Source organism: Thamnophis sirtalis, unplaced genomic scaffold, assembly GCF_051295495.1.
Source record: "Thamnophis sirtalis isolate CommonGarterSnake01/CBP01778 unplaced genomic scaffold, rThaSir2_p1.2 scaffold_9, whole genome shotgun sequence".
NCBI classification, from domain to species: domain Eukaryota; kingdom Metazoa; phylum Chordata; class Lepidosauria; order Squamata; family Natricidae; genus Thamnophis; species Thamnophis sirtalis.
This window is the reverse complement of record NW_028261389.1, coordinates 54,687,208-54,699,713: the sequence shown is the minus strand read 5'-3', so window position 1 is coordinate 54,699,713 and position 12,506 is coordinate 54,687,208. Positions and strand designations below refer to the sequence as shown.

General features: G+C 38.4%; 1 long non-coding RNA gene across 1 annotated transcript in view; it reads right to left on the bottom strand.

Annotated features, from left to right (window-relative positions):
* Positions 1-12,506, bottom strand: part of LOC148044149 (uncharacterized) — a 219,774-nt gene that overhangs the window by 203,856 nt on the left and 3,412 nt on the right. The gene's annotated exons all lie outside the window — the stretch shown is intronic.

Here is a 12,506-nt window from a genome sequence, read left to right as displayed (position 1 = left end):
GAAGGGCACCACTAGCAGGACTTCCACTTCTTCTGGCAGGATCTTCTGTATCACCTTGGGAGAAGAGGGAACGGAGGGAATGCACACAGTAGGCCGGGCAACATCAACAATGCAAGGTGTTGATCCCCTCTGCTTGAGGGGTGTTGAACTTGGTGAAGAACCTGGGAAGGTGCAGCAATGTGGCGAACAGATCAACTATTGGCCAGCCAAACCTCTGAGACAGATAGCGGAACAAATCTAGATGCAAACGCCACTCCGAGTGATCAACCATTGCCCTGCTCAGCCAATCTGCCTTGATGTTGTTTATCCCAGAAATGTGCTCCACCTGGATCAAGCAGAGGTGATGTTCTGCCCACCTTCCCAGAGATTCGGCCTCAGACATCAGGGACCCGAAACGGGTGCTGCTTTGGCGGTTTATGTGCGCCTTTGCTGCCACGTTGTCCATGAGAATCATCACATGATGTCCCCGAATACTGCCTTCAACTCTAACCAGTTGATGATGTGTGCCAACTCGGTCTCTTACCACCTGCCCTGTGCAAATTGGCTGTGGAGGTGAGCCCCCCAGCCGAAGAGGCTGTTGCCCATTGTATTGGAGAGACAGGCCGGTTCCTTGAAGAAGGTGCCTTTTGCCAGGGCAGGGGACAGCCACCACTGGAAGGATCGATGCACCTGAGGCAGAACTGGAATCGACATTGGTGAGTTGCTTTGGTTTGCCCATTGATGCGGTAGAAGCCACTGCAGCCGTTGAGAGTGAAGCCGTGTCCAATGGACAGACAGAATATCATTTTGCCTAAGATCTGGGACAACTGCACATTCGAGACCTGCTGCGACTGCCGTGGCTGTTGCACCAGGTTCCTAATGCTTGCCATCTGTTCCGGAGACAGGGATACCTGACACGCCACAGTGTCTATGATGGCTCCGATATGCTGCAGCTTTGTGGTTGGTGTACAATGACTTTTTTCCAGGTTGACAGGGAACCAGTGGGCCTGGAGCGTTCTTATGGTGAACTCCAAGTCTTGCATCTCTTGTGGGCGGGACGACTGTATGAGAATGTCATCCAGATAGCATTGAAGCCATACTGGACAGGATCTGAGGAAAGCTGCAACCGCTGCGAGGATCTTTGTAAATGTCCTGAGGGCCGATGACAGGCCGAATGGCAGTGCCCTGTACTGATAGTGGCGGCCTGCATAAAAGAATCTCAGAAATCTGCAGTAAGCCTTGCGAATCGGGATGTGTAGTTATGCCTCTTTGAAATCTATGGAGGACAGGAGATCTCCCTGCCTGATGCAGACCAGAATTGACTATTTATTATTTATTTATAATAAGGGACTAGAGGGACTGCATCTTGAATCTCTTGTATGCTAGGTGGTAATTTAGCTTTTTAAAATCAAGTATTCCCCTCCAACCCCCCAAGTGTTTTGGGACAAGGAACAGTATGGAATAGAACCCTGTCCCTTCCTGACCAGGCAGAACCGGTTCTATGTCCCTGATGTCCCTGAGGTGAAGAATCTCCTGTTCCACGAGAGCTTTCTTGACAGGGCAAGAGGGGGATGGACAACAAATGAAATGACAAGGTGGAGGTGAAACGAACTCTAGAATTAAACCTATGCAAATTGTCTGCAGGACCCACTGGTCCAATGTGATCCGCTCCCATTGGGTGTGGAAAAGTTGCAGACGCCCTCCAATGGGAGCCATCCACTGATGGTCACTTATAGCATCTGAAGGATCTGGAACCAGACCCCCCAGGAAAGGGACATTTGGAAAAATTCTGCCGGCAGCCTCTGTCACAAAAGGACTGACGGTGCTGTAACCTGTCAGTGTTCTGGGGATAGGAGCACTGGAAGGAACCAGAGGTAGAGGGCTGGTCTGTGGCCCGAAAGGGCTGCTTCCTATAAAAACCGGAACCCCTATGCTCAGATTTCTTGGAAGTCAAAGGCATGACCTTCTTCTTGTCCTTGTTCTCAATGAGGACTGGGTCTAAGGTCTCCCCAAAGAGTTTGCCCCCCTTGAACGGGGCAGAAGCGAGCTTCCATTTGGACCTCATGTCCACATTCCAGTGCCTGAGCCATAAAAGGTGACAGGTGGTGACATTGGAAGCTTAAGGCCCTGGATGCAAATTTCGCGGCATTCAAGGTGGTGTCAGCCATATATTCAGTTGCCGCAATGATCTTATTGACATCCTGTCTCAATCTATTACCCCCAGCTGGAAGCTTGGTTAGCAACTAACTGTCTCAACCAGTGGAGGGAGGCTCTAGCTAGAAAGGACGCAGCTGTTGGCGACCTCCGCAGTGCCTGGTTGAGCCCCAGGACACCGTGGAGGCAGAGGATGGTGAATCAAAAAGGGAAAGCTTGCCAAAGGCAATAAAACAAAAACAGGAAGATTCACCAAGCCTGCTCTCTGAGGGGAAAAAACAATGGGAAGGAAAAAGAAACAAATAGACAAGGTAAAATTAAAGCAAAAAGAGACCAAGCTAACTACTAAAACTGGAGAGAAACTTTAAACGTGTCCACTGAACTGATTGAATTGAAAAAACTGGAGACTGGTCAGCACCAGTGGCGTGGTTAAAGTTTAATTCAGTCCTGGGCAGATTGGCTGAATTTAACTCATGCTTGGACTCTCCAAGCAGCGCACAGAAAAATGAAATTTCACTAAGTATACAGCCTTTGGTATCCAGATGCACAGATACCTCTGAGAATCTCACAGCAAAGTGCCTTCTGCTGAAGTCCAACAACTGGACCTCATTATTTCCAAGTTTCATCCAGGAGCATTCAATTAAGATATCTTGGGTAAAATTGTAAGTTGTAAGGAACCAGAATGACATGAGGAGCTATTTCAGAATAGTTTCTTTATTGTTGCTCATCTCTAGACAGGAATCTTGCTATATTGAAGCATAAATCTGCATAACTATTAGATATATCTTTGAAAGGTTAGGAAGGGCCTGCCAACCAAAGATTCCATGCTTACCTGCCTCTTTGTTCCTTGCCCCTCCCAACTCTGCACTACATTCCGCCACACATACCTACTTTCTGTGTATAAATTATATTTTAAATACTTCTAAGTCTGTGATTGAAATATGTGCTTATTTATGTACAGTAGTTCAAAATTCAAAATTCCAATTATTCAGTTTAAAACATTTGAATGACAAATAAGCTCCTCATCAGCCTCGAAATCAGCTTAATTCACATGCCAGTTCAACAGAAGGCCCATGTTCTGAAATTTACTATCCCACGTACCAATAGGAATAGAGCCATCCTTGTCTCTGGAGTCAAGAGGTTTAACAGAGAAGGTTCATTTCTGGTTGCCTCTCACAGATACCCTCTATGAGAGGCAATGCTCTTTCCATTTCTTCCAATTGGATGTGCAGATTCCAGTGGGTTCAAAGGTTTCAAAGGTAACCAGATCCACAATAATAATATCCACCAATTTTGTCCCAAACTCAGTAAGTATGGGGAATAGTGAAAACATATGCTTTAAAGAAGCACTGTCTTTATTACATATCCAACAAAATGCTGGATTCTTTTAAATAAAACTCTAACCGAATAAGCTTCTCATACACTATTTGCTTTGATTCCCTCTTCTGCTACTCCTTCCTTTTTTAGCTAGAGGAACCAAGGTAATATATATCATTCTAAGCATACAGAATTGCATCATTATAGTAGTAGTCATTTTTTCAATTGCTTTACTAACAAGCCCTAGCCAGATGTTGATTTCTTCAATGATGTAACAACTACAGACATCAAAAGCCAACAAAAATTTCTCATTTGTAATCAATTCTGATATCAGAAATCGGAACTTTTGTCCCAGCATTTATTTTTTTATTTTCTAACTTTCTAAGTTGCCCAACTTCAGTGGATCTGGGCAGCTATAAAAACAATATACAAATACAGAATAACATCCGAAATTTAGCATCATCCAAAGAGAACAACAACCCATTCTTTTACCTCATCAGAGAAGACAAAACAAACAAAAAGGCCACCCAATCATACTAGCCCTGGATGAAGGCTTTGAAGAAAAGTCATAAGGCTATGTGAAAACAGTGTTTTTTTCAAACTTGACAATTTAAGATGCTTGGACTTCAGCTCCCAGACTTCCACAGCTGGCAAGTGCCAGAACAGAGGTTCCAAGACAGAGGAAGCCAACTCATATTTCAGTTACATTGATTCTCATCTGCACTAGAGTTCTTTGTATTTTGTTTAGGTTTGCATTCTAATTTGTACAAGTTTGACTGATGGATTTTTTATCCTTAGTTCATATAATTCCAATTCCTGGGGACCCCATCATTTATTTCTTCTATTATAAGAATTCTGCTTATGTCCAAAGCACGCTATTCTCTAACAGTGGTTCTCACTCTGTGGTCTGCAGAACTTTCGAGGGGGCGGAGAGATGATGTCATTACAGGGGGTCTGTGAAGGCTTAAAGAAATGTTATGATTTAAATCTTGAATTAAGTCTTGAGGGGTCATGATCCAGGGCCACAAAAGGTATTTGAGGAGGGGGGTGTCCATGGTGAACAAAAGGTTGAGAATCACTGCTCTAAAATATACTACTACGTAAGACATTTTCTTATTCTATTCCCACTTCTTTTTCTATTTAAGATGTTGTCCAAGATATTGGAAATCCAATTATAGTGTATACCAAATCAGCAAATAATGTATATGATGCACATTTTCTCCTTGCAAAAGCCATGCTGGTTCTTCATCATCAAGCTTATTCTTCAATATATTTAACCATTCTAGATTTAATATGCTTTTCCACTATTTTACCCAAACCAGATGTTATGCTAGTGGACTTCTAATTTCTCAGCTGCACTGAATCTCATTTAAACACTATTTACACTGGCTGTCTTCCAGTAGAAGAACTAATTTTAGTTACAGATAGCATATTTTCATTTGAAAATCAACAATCTCATATTTGCATGTTTACTGTTTAAATCCACTGACTCAATTATTTTTTAATTTTTCTACTTCTCTTCAAACTCCCTTATTTCATCATTTCTTTTCAATCATTGTTCTGGCAGCCTCCCAGGAAAAAAATATTCATCTGATTAAACTGATATCTTCTGTTGCAAAGGTAAATGCAAAGTGTTTGTTCAGCTTTTCTGAAATCTCCCCATCACTTACTAATCCTTTAACATCTTTGCTATAAAGTGGGCCAGCATTTCCCACTTGATTCTCTATTAGATTTTATTGGTTGTTTAAAGGCTTCTATAAATAGGATCCTAAAAAGTCATGTTCTTCCTCCTAGTTTTATTAATGAAATTATTTTTGGCAGAATTTGTGGTCTTTCATATTTTTATGATGTAAGCAGGATTTCCACTTTCCAAAAAGAGCTTCTTTCCTTCCTTGATTGTACTTTTAATTATACTGGGAAATAAAAATCCAACATCTGCATTCTATTCAAATTCTATTTAAAAGTGTTTTAAATTATCCCCAATTTTAGAGAATCACACAGAAATTTTATCAACTTTGCTTTCAACTTGTCTTTAATTAAGCTTCTCAACTGTGAAAAGTTTTCTTTTTTGAAGCGATCATCTGACCACCTGTACTTTCTATTCACATATTTTGACTATATACTTTCTTTCTTTCTCTATTCTCTCAAATATTTTGACAAGGCAGTACAGAACTAAATTTAATTTTCAGCATTCTTTAAGGATATTAAATTTAATTAAATTTAATTTTCAGCATTCTTTATTTTTATCTTTTTTATAGATGAAAACATTTAATAAATGCAGCGATTCTGTTTCTTTTAGATGAGTTATACATCTTTCAGCATTTACTGAAAAGAGCAGAACCACTAGAATCCTCTCAACGATACCTACGAGTCTTCTATACAACAGTTCAACATCTAAAATGTTCTATTTTATGTATTATCTAAAATATTAAAGCTTTAAAGATGTTGACTATGTTATTAACTATGTTCCTTCTACATTTTTAATCCTCTAAAGCAAAGTACAAGTCGCAAACAGACTTCTTGCCTTACATCTCAATACACTGGATTAGATCCAGTCCAATAGTAGAATCTTATACTGCTATACTTGGTTTGTAATAATGTTTTCAGTAATAGGTGTAGAATTATCACCATAGGAATCAAGACAAACTTGATGAACAGGTGAATACCACAAACTGGCAGAGATTTCATTGTAGAAATATTGCCACTTTCCAAGTAATGATGCTTCACAATAGCATATATGACAGATGGGGGTGCATTTTTTCTATTCTTCCACATTTAAAACAGACAAAAAAACCCACATTTGTCCTATATACTAGGGCAGGAAAAATAACTAATGTCATGCTAGGAAACAAGGGGACTTTGTACCCTATGATCAAGTAGAAAACCTAACAATCTTTCAAATAATATACCATGTCATCCAAAATAAACATATGTTCCCTCAAGAGATCCCTAAGAAATAACTGGCTTGCTTCTCTCCACTACAGATGTATACACAATATACATTGTGTGCACTGTGACCATATCACCATTTTTATGCATACCTTTCACCTCCAAGATGTGCAAAATTGAATGTTTAGTGGATATAAGCGTATCAGGTGATATGTATTTGTGTAATGAGAGAGGGTGTGGCCTAAGGAGATCAACACCCTCTATCAAGGTATGCATAATTATTAGGCAGCTGCTTTGCCTCAGGCAAAATGGACCAAAAGAGAGATTTCATTGACTCTGAAAAATCAAAAATTGTAAAATGTCTTTCAGAGGAATGCAGCAGTCTTGAAATTGCTAGGATATTGTGGCATGATAACAGAACCATTAAACATTTTGTTGCAAATAGTCAACAGGGTTGCAAAAAATGTGTTGAGAAAAAAAAATCAACCTTAACTGCCAAAGATTTGAGAAGAATCAAACGTGAAATTACCAAGAACCCATTATCCTCCATTGCTGTCATATTCCAGAACTGCAAGCTACTTGCAGTGCAAACTACTTGCAGTGCCCAGAAATACAAGCTGTTCAGTGCTCAGAGACATGGCCCAAATAAGGAAGACTGAAACCTGAAAACCACTGAACAAAGCACATAAGTTGAACAGCAAGACTGGGCCAAGAAATATCTGAAGACAGATTTTTCAAAGGTTTTATGGATTGATGAGATGAGAGTGACTCTTGATGAACCAGGTGGATGGGCCTGTGGCTGGATCAGTAATGGGCACAGAGCTTCACTTCAACTCAGACATTCAGCAGGTAGAGGTAGGGTACTGGTATTGGGCTGGTATTATTGAAGATGAACTAGTTGGACCTTTTGGGGTTGAAGATGGACCCAAAATAAGCTCCAAACTTACTGCCAGTTTTTAGAAAACACATTCTTCAAGCAATGGTACATGAAAAAGTCTACATCTTTCAAGAAGACCATGATTTTTATGCAGGACAATATTCTATCGTATGCATCGAAATACTCCACTGTGTGGCTAGCCAGTAAGAGCCTTAAAGATGAAAGAATAATGGCATGGCCCCCTTCCTCACACTATTGTGAACTTGTGGGCACTTATGGGAGATTTATGGTGAAGGAAATCAGTACACCTCTCTGAACAGTGTCTGGGAGGCTATGGTTGCTGCTGCACGAAAAGTTGATCGTCAACAGATCAAGAAACCGACAGATTCCACGAATGGAAAGTGTATGACTTTTATTGAAAGAAGGGTGGATATACTGGTCACTGATTTTTTTGAGACATGTCAGAAATGTTTATTTGATCATTTTGAGTTGTTCATTTTGCTCACTTTAACAGATGCAAATAAATGAGTGAGATTTAATCCTCCAAAATACAAATTGCCTAATGTGCACACAGCCTATTCCAGTTTTAATAATGATTTCCAATGCATTCCCTATTTAAGTATTTCCGAATGAACTATATCTAAAATGATTTCAGGCATTCAAAGAAACACATTTCAAATCTGACAGAGTGCTGAATATACAATACTCATTTTGTTCTTGTATCTATAATAGGACTCTTCTAACATTAGCCTAGCAAACACTGTATTTCACAAATACTAATTAAATTTAGTGTTCAAAACAATCAAACAACCCACACACACACACACACATTTTGTTACTTTTTAGAGGAAAACAAGATTAGCTTACTTATTAATTAAAACCACTGAACATTTTGATCTTAAATATATTTACAAGTGTATATCTTTTTGTATTTACAGAGAAGTTTCATTTAAAATAATGTCTGGGAGGCTATGGTTGCTGCTGCACGAAAAGTTGATCGTCAACAGATCAAGAAACCGACAGATTCCACGAATGGAAAGTGTATGACTTTTATTGAAAGAAGGGTGGATATACTGGTCACTGATTTTTTTGAGACATGTCAGAAATGTTTATTTGATCATTTTGAGTTGTTCATTTTGCTCACTTTAACAGATGCAAATAAATGAGTGAGATTTAATCCTCCAAAATACAAATTGCCTAATGTGCACACAGCCTATTCCAGTTTTAATAATGATTTCCAATGCATTCCCTATTTAAGTATTTCCGAATGAACTATATCTAAAATGATTTCAGGCATTCAAAGAAACACATTTCAAATCTGACAGAGTGCTGAATATACAATACTCATTTTGTTCTTGTATCTATAATAGGACTCTTCTAACATTAGCCTAGCAAACACTGTATTTCACAAATACTAATTAAATTTAGTGTTCAAAACAATCAAACAACCCACACACACACACACACATTTTGTTACTTTTTAGAGGAAAACAAGATTAGCTTACTTATTAATTAAAACCACTGAACATTTTGATCTTAAATATATTTACAAGTGTATATCTTTTTGTATTTACAGAGAAGTTTCATTTAAAATAATGTCATTATCTTCCAATAAACATTAAATTGTAAACTGAATTAAATACAAGTACTTTGGCTTAATTGAGAAGTATAAAGCCAGTTCCAAATGACCATCTAACACCATGTTCATTACACATTTATTGTATTGAGTCTGTAACTTCTAAATCGCTTCTTGAAAAATAACAACAAACACATCAAGTTTCTCCTTGATCTTCTCAAATACTTTTCTATTAGACTTGATTCTCATTTCCAATGTATCATTCAAATAAATTATATCACTAATACACAGAAGAATATACAAATAATGCACAAAAAAGCCCGTTGATGTACCCAATAGTCCTGAATTAGTTCTACCCTAGGAATCTCACTGCCAATAGTGGAGAACTTTGATAACAGCAATAATCTCTTGCCCACCATTCAATAACTCAAACATGTTTTTTTCATGCATCTCCCTTGCCTGTGATAACTAACAAAGGCTCAACTTTTACTAAGCAGTCATAGCCTCACTTTTGAAATATATTCTCCAGAAATCAAGAAGATTTATCCCCACTATGTGAATATATTACCATATAATCTGACATCAATAGTGAGATTCCAAAATTTATAACTAAGCAATAACGAAATGTTGCAAGTACTTTATTTTAAAAAATACACTCTTGAATTCATGCATGGTTACCTAGAATTTCTACCTATTATATCATTTGAAAAAGAGATGAATGTATATTGAGTATAGAACATACTCTTCAAAACATCTGTTTATTTCCCTCCTATCAGTTATTTTAAAATGAAATTTTAATAAGTATTACTTCTTGGCAATATTTATTCTTTTCTAATAAATTTTTGGAAGCCCAATGAGACAACAGCATTAGCAGTTTAATTGTATGATGGAAAAATCCTACATATGATGGAAAGAACTATTAAACTTAAAGCAGTTTGGTTCAACCAAGATAGGCCAAGTTATTGGACTGATATATTACTACATTGTAATATATAAAAGCTACTGTAAAGGTATTCTTTTTTTTTTTTTTTTTTTTTTTTGGAGGATAAAGTGTTTTATTTCATTTTCATTTTCATTTTATACAATCACTTATATACTGTGCATAAAGAAAAGAAAAAAGGAAAAAAAGAAAAAAAAAACCCCACATAACACTTCATTCCCCCATACACCCTCTCCTCTCCCCCTCCAACTTTCCTTTCACCCCTCCAGCATTCCCCTCCTACTTCCCTACCCCCTCAGACATCTCCCCCTCCCTCCATTTCACCCTCCTCACATTCCCTCTCACTCCCTCTTTACTTCTCCCTTCTCTTTCCCTCTTCTCCTCACTTTGGTGTATTCATACAATTCAATTTGTTTTTTACAATAAAAGTAGAGAAAGAAAAAAAGAAAAAAAAAAAAAAAGAAAAAAAACGAGCCACAGTACACAAGTGAATTCTTATTGTTCTAAGGATTGAAACTGTAATTCCCCCCTCCCCCCTCCCCTCTATAATCCCCCCTCCCTAACCCCCTTACGGCTTCGCAGGTCCCATGCCCGGCATAGTTCTTTAACAAGCATTTGAGTATAATAAGGTCAGCTAACTTTAAAATTAAAAAAATAAGATAAAAGTAAAGCCAAAAAGAAAAAGGAAAAATAATAGAAAATAAAAAATAAAAAACAAAAAAGAAACACCCACACTCACACACAAAAAGAAGAAAGAAACAAAAAGGGTCAATAAACCCACTACGTTAACACAGCTTCCCATTATCTGTAAATCTTAAACAATGTAATTCATTCCAAATTTCGATTATTTTGCTACTTGCAGGGTTTCAAACTATATTAGAACCGGGTAGGTTGATCAATTAGAATTCCCCAACTAAAAATCTCCTTGCTTTGTCTATCTATTCAAACCTTTAATTTATCTCTTTTTTATCCAGGTATCCAAACCTTTCTATAACACCATTAACTCAAATACTTCTTTCATTTTTCATTTCCAACACCTCCCTTTCTATCCTTACCCACCTCCACATATAAATTTTTTACCTTCCACCCTGCCTTTATCCATATCCACATATATATTTTGTCCACATTCATTGCTCCTCCCATGTTTACTTCACTTTCCTGAAGATTCTCCGACCAATCTTTCTTAACCTTATATTGATATAGCAACTCAAACAAACATCAGCTTGCGTTCTAGCCCCAAGTAATCTAATTAAACTTTCGCTGCCCTTCCCTCTCCCACACACCTCCCAACTCCGTTCGTTCCAAACCGCAACTCAAAAAGATCACAATTTCCACTCTCTTCGTCTAAGAAAATAGTTCATGCACAATTAGAGTTAGAGTTCAGACAAAATTTCTGTACAATATATGTCCACAATCAGCAACGCTTCTTTCAGTCTCCATGTCTCATCATCGATATGCCACTTTTCCATTTTATCCCAGACGGAAATCATAAAGCTTTAAAAACATCGCTTAGTCTTTATTCTTTAGTCTTCTGCCCTTCCGGAAGAGGAAAGCAACACGCTCCGCCTTGTAGCCACGTGTCTCGCTGTTTGTCTTCTCCTTCTCCCTGTCTCTCCCCAGATCCGGATGAATCAGGAAGTCCCGCCTTCAGGGTCTCGTAGTAAAATTTTCGGGCTTCACAGACGGAGTTAATGCGGTATTTTTGGTTACCAAATGTAACTGTAATACCAGCTGGGACTTCCCATCTGTATGAAATCTGAGAGTTTCTGAGTTCTTCGGTTAAGAAAGCATACTGTCTTCTTGTTCTTAACATTTGAAATGGTATCTCCTTAAAAACAATCAAGTCGTCCCCATCAATTCTCAACCTCTTTCCGTAGAGCCTCTGTGTTATCTCATTTCTAGATTCCCTTGTGGTAAAGTATATTATTATGTCCCTCGGAAGCTGTCGCTGTTTTGCTACCCAAGAATTCTGGCGGTAAATTCTTTGAATCTGCCAATCAAAATTAAGTCCCGGACTTCCCACCAAGCGACTGAAAGCCTCAAAAAATGTCTGTTTCAAATTCTCCTGTTGGTTTTCACGCAGTCCTCTAACTCGTATAGCAAAGGAAGTCTTGTTATAATTTAATTTGACAAGTTCTTTTTGGGCAGATTCAATTTCCTGTTCTAACGTTTGAATTTTTGATATCAGATTAAGGTTAGTTTCTTCCAAAAGTTCCAATTTGTCCTCCGTTTCAGCAATATAATCTGTCATGACTGTCATTACTCCGATCATATCCTGCTTTGCCTGAGCAATTTTAGCATCAAATTGATCAGATAAATCCGAAATCAGTTGATTAATCTCCTGTCTGAAATCATTAAGCGTTTTGAAAAGGAATTCTTGTGTTAGCAAATCTCCCGTGGAGGGTGTAGGAGACAAGGGCAGCGGCTTCATAGCAGTTTTATTATTAAGGAGGCGCTTCTGTTTAGGTTTGGGAGCCATTCCAGAATAAAAATAAAAGACAAGCAATCAAGCGAGCCAAAAATCAAAGTCTGTGCTCCCCTCAGTTAATCTTTTAGCAATTAGTACGGAGAAGCCTTCAGGAGGATAGGGTCAGCTAGCTGCGTCAGCTCAAACACAAAAGCTACGAGATCGCCATCTTGTGACGCAGCTAAAAAAGAAAGGGAGCCTTTTGCGAAATTGAAGCTGGTATTTTAAATAGTAATGGAAGAAGTTCCTCGGGAATGGTCCCCGCCCGGATTGGCTTTTAAATAGCTTAGCTTTGTCCTGGGGGGGG